The sequence below is a fragment of the Zalophus californianus genome, chromosome 7 (assembly GCF_009762305.2).
Source record: "Zalophus californianus isolate mZalCal1 chromosome 7, mZalCal1.pri.v2, whole genome shotgun sequence".
Classification (NCBI taxonomy): domain Eukaryota; kingdom Metazoa; phylum Chordata; class Mammalia; order Carnivora; family Otariidae; genus Zalophus; species Zalophus californianus.
The window spans coordinates 46,923,592-46,942,789 of NC_045601.1; positions in this window are offsets into that span (position 1 = coordinate 46,923,592).

Genomic DNA, 19,198 nt, shown 5'->3' on the forward strand with positions numbered 1-19,198 from the left:
GTGCAACAGAAGCCTGAAACACACAGGTGACATTGCCATGGTCTCCATGCTCTGATCACCTGTTTGCAGAAAGCCAGAGAAGGAGCCAGTCAGCTGTATTAGTCATTAGATATGTACTTTCTAGTTTAAATAGGTCACGGTGATCTGGAGCAGGATGGACTGTGATGAAAATCACAATATTAAGCTCCTTTCTTGCCTCTGCCTGGTGGGTGAAATCAGAGAAACAACTTACTTAATTCCCACATGCTTCTTCTCTCTTTCTCTTTTGCTGCCTTCCTTACCCCACTCAATTGACCCGCAGTGAATTACCAAGTGAATTTGGTGTTCTTTTTAATATGAGAAGGATAATTCAGGGGTGAGAATTGTTCTACAAAAAGGTGCTTTGCTGCGACAAAGCACTTAAAATTTCTCATACTAAAAACACTTGCCATCCATTGATATCAGTAGGAAGATTGTAGTAATGGGTTAAATACATGTTATATTGATTTATAATCGCTTCAAATCACACAAGAGCAGCAGAGAGATTTCATGTATGTTCACCTAGTGCCAGAGAATAATTAGGTGAAAACAGAGAGAGTAATTTTAATTCATAAATCATGTGTCTGTGTGTTTGTATGTATGATGCAAAAATTAACCAGCTTGGTTGGGTCTTTCTTACCTTCTACCCGACTCCAGCCACCTGTTTGATTGAACAATTCTTGTTCTTGGATCTTTTTTTCTTTTCCGAGACAAAAATCTAAACTTAATAAAAAATGAAAAAAAGGGACAGTTTATCAATCCTTGGTATAAACTTCATTTAAAGTTTTTATAAGCCAAAACAAGGCTGAGAAACTTTTTTCTTTGGTTTTATATAATTAAGTATAATGTCACCTTTTTTAATATGGTATTCCTTCTTTTAATTAAAAATGTCAATTCTTTCTAATTAAACACTCTTTCACTTACACATCTACATGAATATCCAGTTGGTCATTAGAAAATCTGCTAGAAAATTGAATTATTTCAGTTCTTTGCATACTATACATTCCAGGAAATCCAGCATCTTCAGCTTCTTCCCACTAAATGCCAGTTATGTGACGACCAAAAATGCTCCCACGGATTTTTCTCTATTGAGAACTGCTGTTGTAAATTCAGATGTAGGAGTGTAATTTTCCTAAAGGAGAGTAGAGCTGTATCTTGTGGACTTTGAGAAGGACGTGCTCTTAGAGACAAGAGTAGGCCAAGGTCAGGAGAGTGAGACCATAGTCTGACTTAAGCATGCAAAAAAGGATTTGTTTTTCTGTGGTTCTCTCTTAAATTTCCAGAGATGAGGGCGCCTGGGTGGCTCAGTTGGTTGGGTGACTGCCTTCGGCTCAGGTCATGATCCTGGAGTCCTGGGATCGAGTCCCGCATCGGGCTCCCTGCTCGGCAGGGACCCTGCATCTCCCTCTAACCCTCCCCCCTCTCATGTGCTCTCTCTCTCTCTCTCTCATTCTCACGCTCTCAAAATAAATAAATAAATCTTTAAAAAAAAATTTCCAGAGATGACTTGGGGAAGGTAGGCACTCATACTTAGCAAATATTACATTTTTCCCTTTGTATGAGTAATTTTCTTTGGTCAACTCAAACTTTGAATTCACTGGCAATGGCCTACTAGTTTCCATCCTCTTGCTCTCAATTAAAGATGTATATATATATATATATATATATATATATGGGTTAGCTGAGAGGTGTGTGGGAAAGACAGGGGGGAAAAAGAAAAGGGTTTTGCCCCATATACTCTCTTTTCCTGAGGCTCAAGAGAAGGTGGATGCATCACATTGAGGGCCAATATTTTACCCAGTGACCAGCATGAAAGGAGAGGTGACTGGAGCTAGAAGTAAAGAAGAACACATGTTCAGAAAAGAAGCCCATGGGGCTGTGGGCATATGGGAGCCGAAACTTTCCATCCTAAAGGTTCTCTGTCCTACTCTTTCTAATGGGGTAGCCACTAGGTACAAAGGCTCTGAGCATTAACATGTGCTTCGTTCAAATTGATATCTTCTTAAGTGTCAAACAGATACAAAATTTCATAGACTTACTATGAACATTTAAATGTTAAGTTATCTCATGGTGTCTGGGTGTCTCAGTTGGTTAAAGTCCGACTCTGGATTTCAGCTCAGGTCACGATCTCAGGGTTGTGAGATTGAGCCCAGTGTCAGGCTCTGTTTAGGATTCTCTCTCCCTCTGCCTCTTCTGCCGACTTGTTCTCTAAATGAATGAATGAATGAGTGAATGAATGAATGAATAAATAAATAAATAAAAGTTAACTCATTAATAATTGTTATTGATTTTATGTTAAAATAAGTCTCTTGATATGTTGGATTAAATAAAATTTATTATTAAAATAAATTAACTCACCTATTGTTTTGTATTTCTCAATTGTGACTACTAGAATGTTTAAAATTACCTATGTGGCTCACATCGGACCATACTGATACAAATAAAGGGAACTTTTGAAGGAGGACAGGTTACTACTAGGTTATAATTCTTTCAAAAAAAATAAGAAAATAATAATTCATTCAACAACTATTAACTGAGCTTCTTCTCTATGTCAGGCACTCAACAAGGTGCTGGGTGAATAATGATGAATGAAACACACATAGTTCCTTCACTGGTAGTGTCAACAGTATTCTCAGGGGACTGAAGCTAAATAATTATAAAATTATAAATTATGATAAATATCATTAAGTAAAAGTAATGGAGAGACTATAACAAGGACTACTAGCTTAGATCAGAAAGTCATAGAAGACCTCTCTGAGGAAATGACACTTATTGACAACTGACCTATGATTGAGAGTTAGCCAGGCAGAGCATTGTAAAAGGAGAGCCCTGGATGCCTAGGGAACAGCCTGTGCAAAGATCTTGAGGCAAGAAAGAGATGAATGGGACCAATGTGCTGAGGAGATAAAAAAGAAGGTAACTATAGATGGGATGTAGATAGACATGGTGTGACTACTGTTGACCATGTTAACATTTTGGAAGGGATTTAAGCAAGATGATTAAATGATTGGCTTTATAGTTTAAAAATGTTTCTCTGGTGTGGTGGTGAAGTTAGGCACAACAAGCAAGAGCGGGGGGCAGAGCCACAGGGGAGACTTGTGCAATTGGCTGAGGTGAGAGAGAAGGTGCTGGATCCAAGCAGAGAGGATGGTGCTGTTCTCTGCCCTAGAACACACTGCTTGCTTTTGTTAACTTACGTCTGATTCTTTTCTTCCATGGGTGGTGATCATTCTCGATAATTATACTTCTTTCTGTTCATTTTCTATTAGTTTTAGGAAATTACTCCTTTATTTGCTCTGTTTGGATTTTGCCAAAGGTAGAATTCAACTTTCTGATACTTCTGCCTTACTATACTTGATTAAGGCCCTTTTGCCTCCTTTTTCCAAAAGTGATAGGCAATAGGAAGCATATTTCCTTTGTTCTTGTCATGGCTAGAAATTATGAATTTCATGGATTCAGAATACCAGAGAACATTATTGCTAATACCTGGGTTTGCTAGCCCAAACCAGAGATTCTTTTACTGGTATTGAAAGTGCTTGGGAATATTTTATTCCCTTAATGCCGGATGGTGGAAACTTTTAAAATGTGTCCCAAATGCATAATTTAAAATGTGGTTATTTAACAGTTTATTAGGTAATATTCTACATGGTTAAAAGAATCTAGAAATTATAAAAGTCTTTAGAGAATAATTCTTTCTCTGCTTATTTCCTGACCTAGATCCTGAACAGGTTAACATTGCTAATGGATCTTGTGCAACCTCCCAGAAATTACTATTTAATGTCTAAAGAAGAAAACCCCCTCCTTTCCTTGTTTTGTTTTCACACATGGAGAGCATACCATGACAATTGCTCTGCACAGTGCTTTTGTTTTTATTTTTACTTTTATTGAGGTGTAATTTCCATATAGTAAAATACACAGATCATAAGTGTACCAGCTCACTGAGTTTAGGAAATTGTATATACCTGTGTAGCCCAGAGAACTACATGATCCATCAGGAAATTTTCTCAACCTTACCTTCAAATCCTATCTTTATTCTCACAACTTACCACCACCACTCCTACCTGGTCTGAACTTCCATCATCTCTCACTAGGGGTGGAAATACCACTTAACCCATTTTTAGGTTCTCTCAAAACAATAAACAAAAACTTTTTAAAAAATAAAGCAGATTATGCCATATCCCTACTCTTTTTAAAACTTAAAGGGACTGTCCTTCAAATGAAAAGCTTATACAATCCTAAATAATCTGCCCTCTCTTATCTATCTGTAGGACTGACTATATGATTTGCAGGGCAGTGCAAAATGAAAATGCAGGGCCCCTTTTTCTGCTTTTCTAAGTTCCATTAAAAGTACTAAACTTTAGGGGTGCCTGGGTGGCTCAGTCTGTTAAGCGTCCAACTCTTGCTTTCAGCTTAGGTCATGATCTCATGGGTCATGAGATCGAGCTCTATGTGGGGCTCCATGCTCAGAAGGGAGTCTGCTTGAAGATTCTCTCTCTGTCCCTCCCCCCAACTTGCATGCATGCACACACTCTCTTTCCCTCTCAAATAAATAATCTTTTTTTAAATACTAAAATATAGGGTTTTTTTCTTCCTTTTGTGGTTTCTCTTGACCTGTTGTGCTATTTTCAAATTGTTATTTAATGTGGTACTCCCTCAGGAAAGGAAAGGTTCTCCTGATGCCCAGGTGCCCTGCCTCACTACCAAATGTGGTGTGGCACTGACTGGCATCTGGGTTTCCTTTACCTCTTCCCCACAAGGTACAGGACCCAGAAGCTGTGCCCTTTCAGGGAGCAGGGAAATCCAGCTAGGCAGGTCCACTTCCCACAGGCCCGTGGCCCCAATATACGGCTGATGGGCAACTGCCAAGGGTATTGAAAACTCTGTACCAGGCACCTGGATCTGGGATGGGTGAGGCTCCCCCACTGAAGCACCCAGGGAAGGCACAGAGCACTGCGAGCCCTGAACCGGATGGCCACCACTGTGCTCTGCTTGGAGACGTTAACACAGACCCTTTCCACTCCCCATCCAGGCCCCACCAGGCCTTCGGGGCATGCGGGAACGGGAGAGTTAGTCAAGGAAGGCCTGGAAGGTGGGACTGTGCCTGCACTGAGCCTCCAAGCTCTGGAGAATACCAGATTATCCCATCAGGGCAGACCTACATAAAACAAGTTCAAAGACAAATTATTAATAATTTCAAGAAGGTGGCCATGGAGCATTCAGTCCCAAACTCAGGGCCTTTCTGAGTACAAGGACCTGCATAGGACTGATCATGCATTTCTTAGCCCAGCCCTGCCAGGTCTAACTCAGCCCCGTTCCTATGCTCATCTTTGTCCATCTTGCCTTACACTGGCCTCTTGGCTGTTCTTAATCTCCTTTGTTTTCTACCAGTCTGTTCAAATATCACTTTCTCAAGGAGACCTTTCATAACTAATTACTTTCTGCTTAATACCCTCTAAGTACTATATCCCACTTTATTTTTTTCAAAGCATTTATCACCTTCTAAAACTCTATAGAAAGTGGTGCTTTATTATATATGTGTTTATCATCCCCTACTAAAAGATAAGCTCCATGAAGACAGGTACCACGGTCTGTTTTGTACACTGGTTTAGTCTAAGGGTACATAATACTGATTGGCATGCTTAAAAAATTTTAGCTGATTAAATTAATAGATAAAGGAAGGAAAGATTTCTATTTGGAAATAAGTGAATAAAGTGATATGAATCTCCCAGGAAAGACTACTAGTGTGTGGGGGGGGGAAGGTTGAGGGGGTGCTGGGGAGAGAGGAGGAGGAATGAGGGTCAGTATTTCACAAAAATGCATAGTTTAGGGAGAGAGAAGCTATTTGCAGTTAGTCAACCACAGCAGGTCTTTTCTACTATATTGAGGGGAGCAAGTCTTTGTAAAAATCAATTGATAAATAATAGCCACTTACCCAAGGTCACATGAGTAGTCAGTGGAAGAGCCAGGATTCAACAGCAGACATATTTGACCCCAAACCCAGTGCTTCATCTTCTCAGGGGTTATTTGCATTTATAAAGAGATACTTGTTAGTTCACAGTGGGTTTCTATAGTGGGCAACATGAGAGAGATATTTCTGATTGGAGGATCTTCCATGTTGTCTCCATCCCTTTCCTTATTTCCACTCTGCTCCCTTCTTTTCCCACATTCCTGTTGAATGCAGGTAGACAGACATGGAGAGGTTGCTAATCCCTGAGTTACACGCACCCCCAGGTATTGTTCAGTTTTTAGATTGGTATATTCCTAAAATCACATCATTGCTGACGTCAGTGGAGATTTTGAATGATAGAAATTATCCAGAGCAGTTGATTAGGGAAAAGAAGCCAAGCTGAAGACAAAGCAGAAGCTGACACCCCACAACCCCCACCTCCCCAGATGGGATATATGTGACATTCCTCAGGCACTCCTGACTGCCCTAAAACTAAGGAGAGGAAAAACCAATAGTTAACTTATAGAGATCACAATCCTGCAAGACAGGAGTCTCCCTCAGTTTACAAGTGTCTTAGCAATCTACAAGAACAAAGCATTTTTTTTAAATTTTATTTTATTATGTTATGTTAGTCACCATACAATACATCACCAGTTCTCTATGCAGTGATCCACGATTCATTGTTTTTGTACAACACCCAGTGCTCCATGCAGTACGTGCCCTCCTCAATACCCATCACTGAGCTAACCCTTCCCCCCACCCCCTCCCCTCTAGAACCCTCAGTTTGTTTCTCAGAGTCCATAGTCTCTCATGGTTCGTCGTCTCTCCCTCCGATTCCCCCCCCTTCATTTTTCCCTTCCTTCTCCTGATGTCCTCCATGTTATTGCTTATGTTCCACAAATAAGTGAAACCATATGATAATTGACTTTCTCTGCTTGACTTATTTTACTTAGCATAATCTCCTCCAGCATTTCTATCAATAACCTAGCTTCCAGAAGGAAATGTAAATACAATTAAATGTCCTTTTAACCTGCAGCCCATTGACGGATACTTGAGGTGGGCAGACCGTTAAGTTCCTCCAGGAAGCTCCCAACTATCTTCATGTTAATACCTTGCTAGAGGGAAAAACAACCTTAACTTGACAATGGCAAGGCCTCTGGTATCCTGTGAGTCCTCTTTAACATATGAAAGTTCTTTTGGAAACCTCTCTTTTCCTTCCCTCCCCCAACCCCAGGGCATATAATCAGTGACCCCTCACCATCCTGGGGCAGCATCTCTTCCTGCTGAACGGTCCTGTTTCTGTGCTTTAATAAACCACCATTCTGCACCAAAGATGTCTCAAGAATTCTTTCTCGGTCATCGGTGCCAGACCTCACCCCACTGAACCTCACCTATATTCCAAAACCCCATCACAGTGAATAATCCAAAAATCATTTGGGCCCAGGGACATAAGGACATGTTCAGCCTGGAAAATCTCTCCTCCCCTCCATCCCTCTAGATCGCTTTCTCCCCTTCTCCCTCTCCCTCTCTCTGTATCTGAAATTATAGCTCTTGAAGGTAGATGTGTACAACATATTTTCTAAGTGGCGGCTAAAATGGTTGATAAATACTAATGATTCTTTTTTTTTTTTTTGAAGACTTTATTTATTTATTTGACAGAGAGACAGAGCCAGAGAGCATGAGTGGAGGGAATGGCAGAGGGAGAGGGAGAAGCAGGCTCTGCACTGAGCCGTGAGCCCGACGCGGGGCTCGATCCGCAGATCCTTGGGATCATGACCTGAGCCGAAGGCAGATGCTGAACAATCTGAGTCACCCAGGTGCCCCGATACTAATGATTCTTATTACCAGTTCAGCTCCAAATACTTTTTTCTAACAGTTTTATCCCAAATCATTTCATGATGGAGGGGAGCAAAAAAGAAATTTTCATCCATAGTGTGTATTTCATACTATCAGCAACCCATTTATTGTTGATTTGGTATATTTATAGCTCTACACGTTCTAATTATTAATGAGGGTTTATGTCAAACAGCATTTTCATGAGAAGTTCTACTTACATATTATTTTCAGATGTTAAATAAAGTTTGAATAATTATAGAGCAGAACAAAAATGAACAATTGACCAACAAGACTGGTGGATCCATATGTTAATATGCTGTAACTTCAAAATCAAATTCAAATATATAAATATTTACAGAGTATTTATTGTAAACTCAAGGCATTCATGATCCAGTTAAGACACAGATAAATGTTCTAACCCACTTTCATGAGATGACTGCAATTTATACTGACTATGGGCCACCAGTTTTTAGTTTTATGCTAAATACATTCCCAAATACTTTAATATTCCCTTTTATTTACTGGGTTCTCATATCAATCCTCCCCCTAATACCTATCATTAGGTGGGGCGCCTGGGTGGCTCAGTTGTTAAGCGTCTGCCTTCGGCTCGGGCATGATCCCAGGGTCCTGGGATCGAGCCCCACATCGGGCTCCCTGCTCAGCTGAGAGCCTGCTAAATACCCTTTCTGCCTTGCTGAAGGGTATTTCCTTCTGCCTTTGCCTGGTTTCAGGGCTCTGCCCACGGGGAGTACTGTGCTGGGGGAAGATAAATGTCTCTCCTACTAATTATGAGTCTGGTTCTCCTCCGCCTGCCCCGAGTCCGGTGTAAATACCTCATCAGAAGCAATTTCCTTTAAAACAGGATGTAATTCCCTGTCACAGCCCTCCAGGCAAGCCCCAGCACTGTTTGCCAAGTCTTGTATCCTCCAAAGAGAAAAACGGAAACAAAAGAATGATGGAAAAATGCAAGAAGAAATCAAAACAAAACCACCAGAATTCATAGTCTCCTGCCAGTATTTTAGAAAGCACTTTAAAAGCTTTTGGAACTTTGCCATATCTGGGTTTGTAAGTGAGAGACTTCATAGGAATTCTTGTTGTCCAGAGCAAAATAAAATTTACACCTTGCAGGCAAAACCAGATGCCTGTGTCCAAATGAAGGCTACCTAATTACATTCCACACTTACGGATTATACTTTTTAAAGAAGGTGTCCTTACTAGTAAATAGAAATAAAATTTCTTTTTCTTCTTTTTTTTCTTTTTTATTATGTTACATTAGTCACCATGCAGTACATCATTAGTTTTTGATGTAGTGTTCCATGATTCATTGTTTGCGTATAACACCCAGTGCTCCAGGCAGTACGTGCCCTCTTTAATACCCATCACCAGGCTAACCCATTCCTCTACCCCCTCGCCTCTAGAACCCTCAGTTTGTTTCTCAGAGTCCATAGTCTCTCATGGTTCGTCTCCCCCTTCGATTCCCCCCCCTTCATTTTACCCTTCCTATCTTTTTTTTTTTTAACATATAATGTATTACTTGTTTCAGGGGTACAGGTCTGTGATTCATCAGTCTTACACAATTCACAGCACTCACCATAGCACATACCCTCCCCAATGTCTATCACCCAGGCACCCCATCCCTCCCTCCCACCTCCCACCACTCCAGCAACCCTCAGTTGGTTTCCCAGAGTCAGAAATAAAATTTCTATGAGAACCAATCTGATGAAGTATCAATTTATTGATCTTGAAAATATATTCTGATAGGTATATTGAATTAGCCCACCTTTATCAGAAAGTATATTACTGAGTACTATTGGATAAAATGCTTTTGGGTATTTTAGTATATGATTACAAAGTAGGTTGTAATTCACAATGTATTGGTGACATATCTATCAGAACTTCTGGACTCTAATAGTAACTTGAAATAATGGGTCAGGGGAAAAAATGGGCCAGCAGACTTATTGTCATAAAATGATCAATTTGATTCATAAAACTTCTCATTTTGTAAGAAACAAAGATAAAAAATAATATAATTAAATGGTTAGTTTTTTTACCAAGGACAATATGACATAGCCTATATAGACCAGTAACAATCACACCAAAAATATTAAATGGTTAAGGAATGCTGCTTCTGTGGACAATTTGAAACCATGCATACTTGAGTCTGGTAATTTTCAATTGCCTGGTTTTCACAGTTGTGGCACATTTAAAAAAGAGAGTTTCTCAGAATAATAAAGTTATTGTAACAGAATTTTCATAAATCTTTATTTTAATAGATTTTATGAGATAGACCATGAAATCTTGAATTAATGTGGTTTCATACCTGGGAAATGTTACTTTAAAGCAGAGCTAATAAAAGTGTGGTTCTTGGACCAGCAACATCAGCATCATGGGGAAACTTAGACATGCACAGTCTTGGGCCCCACTCCAGGCTTACTGAATCAGAAATTCTGAAGGTACAGCACAGGATCTGTCTTTTAACAAATCTCCAATCGCTGGGTTTGAGAACCACTGCTCTAAAAGAGGCCAGCCTTGGGACCAGGTAAAGAGGAGATTCCCAGGCAGGGACAACTTATGAGAGCTCAGTAATGAAGTAATGGACACTGCTGGCAGCTGGCCATTGTTACTTGAGAAAACTATATAGGCCTATATTTTAAAACTTTCCAATATCTGGAAAATTTCCTATTAAATCCTGAAATGATGTCACTGTTTCCTCTGTTTATCATCACATGTTTCAGAGCTAGTTACATTTTCCTGTTGAGTCCAAAAACCCATTCAGTTTATCTGAAGGAAAAATCTGTACTGGAGAACCAAAAGAAGATATTATTAACCTGAGTCTATAAAACTCTGCATATTCATTTCCTATCTTAAAAATAGCTCCTGATAAAGAGAGAAACAGAATTTACTTTCCTGACGGTCATTCCCCCTGGATACAAGGGATTCAGTGGCATACAAACTTAAAATTTTAGGGCAAGTGAATGCTTCAAGAAAGTCTTCATATTCTCTTTAGCGAGAAAAATAGATCATGCCTATCTGATTGGTGTTTACATTGTCAGAAGGCTAAATTATCCTGGCATGCATTTATTTATCCATCCTTTTATTTATCTACTTATCCTTTCATTCTATATTCATTTGAGCGCCTCTGCCTTCTCCTCATTGGCATCTATTGTCTTTTTTTTTTTCATTCCGTTTGAGATTTTCCTGGTTTTTGACATAACGTGATTTTCTGTAGAAAGCCAGACATTTAAAGTATTATGCTATAAGACTCTGGATGTTACTTTACACCTTGCATTTAAGCTGGCTTCCTCCAAACACCACTCCAGCAGAGAAAGGAAAAGAGACTTCCTACTTACTGCCAGGTAGGGGTAAAAGATCCATGTTCCCCCATCAATTTCTGTTGACGCCTGAAGGGAGTGAGGGGGTTTCTTGTTACTGTTGGGTGGACGTGCAAGTTTTGGCTTTCTCTTAGAACCCCACTAATACTTCCTCGGCTGATAGAAGGAGAAAGTTAATTGTTCCTCCCCAGGTGGTCTTCACTAACACCATGGGGGCAATAGGGAAAAGGCAGCTTCATTTTTGCCTGCTGGTGGTAAAAATCATGACTCTCTGCCAGATGTCTCTTCTGTCTTTTTAATGGAGAAGGGTATCTTGTTACATCCAGGTGAAGAAAGAAGTCCTGGCTGCCCATGTGGTCTCCACTGTTCTGTGTATTGGGTAACGCCTCTTTACTGCTTGTTGGGATTAAGAGTTGTGGTTCCATCTTTGACACCATCACAGTGAGGGGATAGGCTTGCAGGCTTAGAGTCTGGTAGCATGGAGGTCTAGGTTCCCTGCTCAGTTGGCATGGATGGGTCGGGCGGGGGCGGGGGGGGGGGACAGTATCTCTGCTGTGTGGCTGGGGTAAAGTAGTGATTGAATAACCATTTTTTTGTCTTGTTTGCTGCTCATTCTTGGTTCTATGGCTAGAGAAAGCAGACTTTTGTTGGAGCTTTGTTTTGTTTGTGCCCATTGGTGTTTTTTGATTTTCAGCTTCTTTAGCTCTGGGTCATGAGGCAAAAAAGAAACAAGAATCCCAGAGGATTTACCACCATGTCATTTGAATTCTGTTTCCTAGCTAGTGTGCCTTATTCTGTCTCCCATTCAGAGACCTGTGCTTGTTCTGTATGTAATATCCAGGGGTTTTTATTGTACTTAGCTGGAGGAAAAAGGAACAGAATGACTAATCCGCCTTCCCAGAAGTGAACGTCTCCACTCTTTCACTTGTAAAAGTTGCTATTTTTAAGATATGTGGTTACATTTATGATTTACTTTAAAAAAATCAATTAAGGGGCACCTGGGTGGCTCAGTTGGTTGAACGACTGCCTTCGGCTCAGGTCATGATCCTGGAGTCCCGGGATCGAGTCCCACATCGGGCTCCCTGCTCGGCAAGAAGTCTGCTTCTCCCTCTGACCCTCTTCCCTCTCGTGCTCTCTGTCTCTCATTCTCTCGCTTTCAAATAAATAAATAAATAAAATCTTTAAAAAAAATCAATTAAGTCTGATTGTGAATTAAAGAGAATCGTGCTGCAATTTAAACAATAATATATTTGGCCATGGTTATATAATTTAAATTCAACTAATTATTCTCAGGGTAGAGAATTTTTATATTTATGTGAAATTAGCACAAACCCAGAACATTTATTTACATGAGAGCTTTTTTTTTTTTTTTTAAGAACAGAAAAGATAATTGCCTGGTAAATCTCTACTTATTTAGTTGTAGTCCTGATGACACACTGGAGAAAATACATTGAGTTAATTAAATTTCTGGTAGAAAGTCACTAAAGTCCTGATTAGAAAATGCCAGAAATGCTAAAATTAAAATTCCAGGAAGCACCATGCTGTTTTATTTTTGACTGTCTATGTCAAAAATATGCTTTTGGAAAATATAAAATTCTAGACTCAAGAGAAAGTATATGGTAAAATAAAACTTAGAGACTCTAAGAATAAATATCTATTAAAAGAAAATCTGTAATAAAGGGCAGCCTTCAGGTATCTCATTCTAACTAATGCCACAATATTCATTTATTTTTCAGGTATTCATGAAATCCTTTTAAAAGTTTTCTTATGGTGCGCCTGGATGGCTCAGTTGGTTGAGCGTCTGACTCTTGATTTCCGCTTAGGTCATGATCATGAAGGCCAGCCCCTAGCCAGTCTTCATGCTCAGTGTGGAGTCGGCTTGGGATCCCCTCTCTCCCTCTCTCTCTACCTCTCCCATCTCCAAAAATAAATGAATAAATAAAATCTTTAAAAAATAAAAAATAAAAATACAATTTTCTTATAATTAAGAGCATAGGAGTTAATAGCAGAATCTCAGATTTTTACACTTTTCACTGTGCAAAATCTCTATCTACTATACAATGTGACAGAAAATCCCAAATATTCGTGCAAATTGTATATTATAGATATATTTATCTTCCTTAGATGTGTTTTCACTCGAATTTATAAGCTAAGCCATTAATAAGCAGATACATTTTTAAAGGTGGTAACTTAATTTTTTTTGTGTGTGGGTAAATACAAAACATAAAAGTTACCATGTGAACCATTTTCAAGTCCACAGTTCAGTGGTATTAAAGAGATCCATATTGTTGTGGACCCCTCACCGCCATTCATCTCCACCATTCTTTTCATCTTATAAAACTGAAATTCTCTCTTCAATAAACCATAACTTCCCATTTTCCCCTCCCCTAGCCTTTGGCAGACAGCATTCTACTTTCTGTCTCTATGATTTTGACTTCATGTATCTCATTCAAATGGAATCATAAGTATTTGTGTGTGTGTGTGTGTGTGTGTGTGTGTGTGTGTGTGTGTGAGTGACTAGCTTATTTCACTTAGCATAATGTCCTCAGGGTTCATCCATGTTGTAACATTGTAGCTGATGATTTTTGTAGGTTTGATTTCTTGACTGTGAGCCACCTTGGGGACAAGGAGTGGGTCTTATTCATTACTGAGTTCCCAATATGGTTAATGACAGAATATGTATATTTATTGAAGAAATATATTAAAAAAGTTTACTCATAAAATCATCCAGAAAGAGTGATGTCCTTACAAAAGCATGCAAGTATTTTGTCAAGAACTGAGACAGAAATAGGTAATCTAATAATACTTCTTACCTGTCTCTACCAAATAGTCTAATAATAAAGCACAACAATAGTCTCCTGAAAATCAGAAATATGGTTAGAACTGGTCAGTTATACTATAAAGTTACAAAAACATTTTGTTTTGAAATTTTATGCTAATATTTGAATTTTAGTGAGTAATATATTAAAGTCTATTTTAATATAAAATAATGTATTTGTTCCTCGAAATCTTGAAATAAAATTAAAATTCCAGGAAGCATCATGCTGTTTTACTTTTGACTGTCTATGTCTGTTGCCATAGCTAAAGGCAATACAAGGGTATGCATCCCAATATTTTAGAAGCCCGTCATAATCGTAGCATCATTTTACATTATATTATATGTTTATATTATTAAAACTATATCAGTTTATTAATATTTTCAACTGCCCTGAAACACAAAAGTTTTAATTTTTAATTTTATATTTTGGGTTAAAAATCCAACACTTACTGTCCAGATATTTGCATTTGAATAATTTTTCAACATGTAAGGATAGACTTATACACAGAGAATCAAATTTCTCTATCAGAACTATATAATTTAACTATGGATCACCAGGGGAAAAAATAGTTACTTTTAAAATACTGTTAAGGGATTATCTGGGTACTTTCAAACAATAGCTATTTTTGAATGATTTCCACAAGTTTAACTATACCTGTATCTTTTATAAAGCTTCCGATTGGATATGCCTAAGAAAATTTGATTTACATAAATTTGTTATATTACCTACCCAAATCTAGAAGCATTTTCATAACCCTTAAATATTGTGAAGAACTATCTTAATTGTTTTTTAAAGAAAAGTTTGTATGCAATATAGACAGACTAAAAAACGAGAGTCGTAAAGTCTTTTATAATCTTCCACAGTGCTTTCACAAGATAGACAAAACCTAAGTCTTCTAATAGTATCACAGGTTAAATATTAAGCTACTTTCTAACAGAATGGTTATTTTTCTTTTATAAGCACTGTCCTGATTCTGATTTAACAGATGGGTTTTATATCTACTTTATATAGTAATACAATATTAAAAATCATGAGTGGAGGGTTTGATTTCTTGAAAGATTCACTAATGACTTATAGAGCTGATTGCACAGAGATCCATGGTAACTTTTATCATGTAATAAGAAAATGTATTTATTAATACCATTTCATAGTTCTGAAAGCCCCTCTAAATATTATGTTTAATTTGACAGAAAGTGGGAAATTTAATTTTGATTTTAATGAGAAAGTCATATTATAAATCACCTCTAGAAATACTAGCCAGAAAATCAAAATTATAGTTTTGTTTTTACTTGTAGAAGTTAACTGTTACTTAGTGTATGGTCCTTAATGTTTATGTAATTTAATTTTTCTGTTAATAATAACAACAACAAAATTTCCTTTGCCTATATAACCCTTACCACAGATCATGCAAAGATATAAAATGGTAAAATTATGAATAATAAACTATAAATCAGGTAAAATTGCAAAAATGGTTTATTTTCATAAAATATTGGGCTTGGTTTCTTAAAAACACACACACACTAAAAGCAATTAAGGGGAAAATAATTATTTTCCATGAAAACCAAACAGTTATATTCCACTCCATTAATAAGAAATACTTTTTCTTAATCACATTATAATTTAATATTTTCTATCAGGAATTGAGTTGCTTAGTATTAAGTAAATTTTGATCACTTTTTGAAGGGATTGTTGACATAAATGGTAATAAAACTTCATTTAATTCATATTCCAATTAGGTATACTTAAGCCTTCAAAACTCTTATTTCCCTCCTGTTTTCGTAGAAAAGGTAAAAATTAAAGCAACACGACACTTAGAGGCAGATGGTGGTATAAAGCACTTCAATATGCCACCGTTCTTAGTGCTTTAGAGATACTTACTCACTTAACATGTGTAAAAACCTAAAGCGAGAGATATTATTTTATTATTTTCAATTAGTAGGTCAGAAAAATGAAGCACAAAGAGTAACTTGCTCGAGATCATGTAATGCTTCATACTGAAGTAATCTGACTCTACAGCCTGTGAACATGACTGCTACACTTAATTCTTTCTATTTAAAACAATTAAACAAAATGTTATAATACAGAAGATTTTAAATGCAAGGACCCTTTGATTTGTCTCTTAAATCTCAGAGTCACATCTTAACATGATTCTATTTAAAGTGGTACCACACTTTCAGCTTGAATTTTAATAATTTCCCTGAAGGAGACAGAGCAAGAATTAAATTATTTTTAAATCTTAAAATATTTGCTTAGTTTACCGTATAGCAATTGATAATTATATTCTGTTACACAGTAAGAAAACTAGTTTTAAGAAAAAGGAAACACCCAAAATACTTAAAATAATTGAACGGTTACAAGTAAATATAATTTATTATGAAAATTTATCTCGAAAAAATGAATGTATGTATCTACCTGTATATGTATATGAATGTGTCTTCATTATTTTATGAATAATCAAGGTATTCTGGATCATTTGTTTTGTTCATTCATTTTAAAAAAGCCTGTGGGTGGCTTTGAGTTAATACTTGTGTACACACTTCAATGAGTAATACCATTTTTATGCTCTCAACCAAAGAAAAATATTTATTTTATTTTATTTATAATAAGTTTCCAACCAAGTTGATGTAAGGCGGCTTACAAAACAAGATTATGAGAAAATTATTTTTTTTTATGATTTAAGAAGTAGAGGCACAGGAAAATAAGGATTATTCCAAATAAGATGAAGCTAGTTGGAGCTATCAGTAGACAAAATGTGTGGTAACTACATACTTCATTAGAAATGGATTATAAAATACAGGGCAATACCGTCAGGAATATGATTCACAGTGCCCTTAAAAACCACAGATTTTCAAAGTACCAAAGCTTAAAAGAAATTTCTCTTGTAGTTCTGCAGTACTGTGGAATTATTGTCATCAACTGTTTTACAGAAATTCCAACCTAGATATATTAGAATTTTTTAATTAAAAAAATAAATATTATTTATCTATTTCTTTAAAAATTGAATTTAAATAAAAATGCACATTACTTCATTTTTAAATTTTTAATTAATTAATTGATTTTTTGAAGTATAGTTCACACAATATTACATTTGTTTCAGGTGTACAACATAGTGATTCAACAGGTTCATGTGTTATGCTCTGCTCACCGTGGGTGTAGCTACCATCTGTCAGCACACAGCATTATTGCAATACTATTGACTATATTCCCTATGCTGTTCCTTTTCTTCCCAGGATTTATTCATTCCATCATTTTAATAAACAGTTGTTTTAAAAATAAATAAGGTATATAACACAATGTTATTCAATATACTATCTAATATGTATTTCATAAATTGTCACTGCATTCCAGTGAAGGCCACCAGGGTAAATATCTGTAGCTTTACAAATGTGGGTTCATTACTCATTGCAACAAGGGAAAACAAGTGCTGGGGAACCAGTATGGGAAACCATATATGTGTCTCAATAAAAAGGTGTTAGAAAAGACTTAGTGTAGGACTTGAGCAAAGTGATTTGGGGGAGGTTTCAAGTAAGCTGGGATTTGTTCTGGATTGGAAGCTGTGAGGAAGCAGGTTAATTCTATGACCAGGTATCTTGGTTAATTCCATCCAGAGGGAAGGGAAAAATCTGTTGAGGCTAACAGGGTGGATAAACTGCAGTCACTAAGCCAGGAAAGGAGAATATTTAGCATTTGGTTTACACGGTGGCTTTGTTTGTGTCTGTGCTTAGACAAGACTAAGAAGCTGTATTGTTTGTTTGTTTGCTTGATCCCACTTCATTACAGTCACAAAATGACCTCATCTGGTGGTAGTGTTCTATGAGATTGTCTGGGTTCAACAGGATGACACCATGGCTCTCACGAGAATGCCAGGGTAGCGCCTAACAATGCTGACATGTCGCGGCTAGTATGAAGCCAGGTTTGACTGTCAGGTTCTACTCTTCTCTTGCTATCCCTTTCTATATAATCTTTCAATAATAGTTATGAATATACATATTCATACTTGTTTAAAAATAAAATTATAATATGGTAATGCATATAGAGATATGTGTTTTTTACTTAGCAAAATGTTACTAAAACATTTCCACATCCACAAATACACTTTCTAAATTCTCATTTTTAATGGTAACTAGGTATTGATTATATGGATATCCTTTCATTTATTTAACCTATGTTTTGATATCTAGTTTGTGAGGTAAAGTTTTTTTTTTAAGATTATTTATTTGAGAGACAGAGAGAGACAGAGGGAGCACGAGCAGGGGGTGGAGGAGCAGAGGGCAAGGGAGAAGCAGACTCCCTGCTGAGCAGGGAGCCAATGAGGGACTCGATCCCAGGACCCTGAGATCATGACCTGAGCCGAAGGCAGACGCTTAACCAACTGAGCCACCCAGACACCCTGTGAGGTAAACATTCAAGTGCATTTACCTTTGCTAACTTATGTGATTTTTTTTCCCTTGAGGATAAAGTTCTAGAAGTGGAGTTGTTGGGACAAAGAATAGTGATATTTTGAAGACTTTTAATTGATACGATAAGTGGCCCAAGTTACATTAGTTTATACATATATCATTACTGTCTAAGATGAACCTTTTGTTCCACTAATGACTGTTGTAAGATTTCAAAAAAATAATACCTTTCTAATTAAAACAGTGATAAAATACATCACATAGCTGTTTTGATTTCCTCTAGTAACAGTAATACTAAACAGCATTTATTGGCTATGTGCTAGGCACTATGTTAAATACTTTACAGATCTTAAAAAGAGGTGCATAAAATGCACATTTTAGTTGAATAACAAATGGCTAGATGCTAATATCAACAGTCAACCCCAACTGAAGTCAAAGTTGAATATCTTCAAAGAATAATATTGACATTTCGTTCAAAGAGACATAGCTAATAGAATTTTACTTTATTATTTTGTTAACTACTGAAAAGTTTAGTAAACAAAATGCATTTTCCAGAAACAGTTATTTTTCAAAACTTTCAGCTGCTACATTGCTCCAATGGTCACTAATTACAAAAACGACAAGATGTCTACTTTCAACTGGAATGTTTAATAATATCACTAATTTTTTTTTTGTACAGAGTGGAATTTATTTCTGAAAAAAATATTTTTAAATTTATTTATTTATTTTAGAGAGAGACAGAGAGAGAAAGAACATGAGTGGGGGGAGGGGCAGAGGGAGAGATACTCAAGCAGACTCTGATGCTGAGTGCGGAACCCAGTGCAAGGCTTGATCCCACCCTCCTGAGAT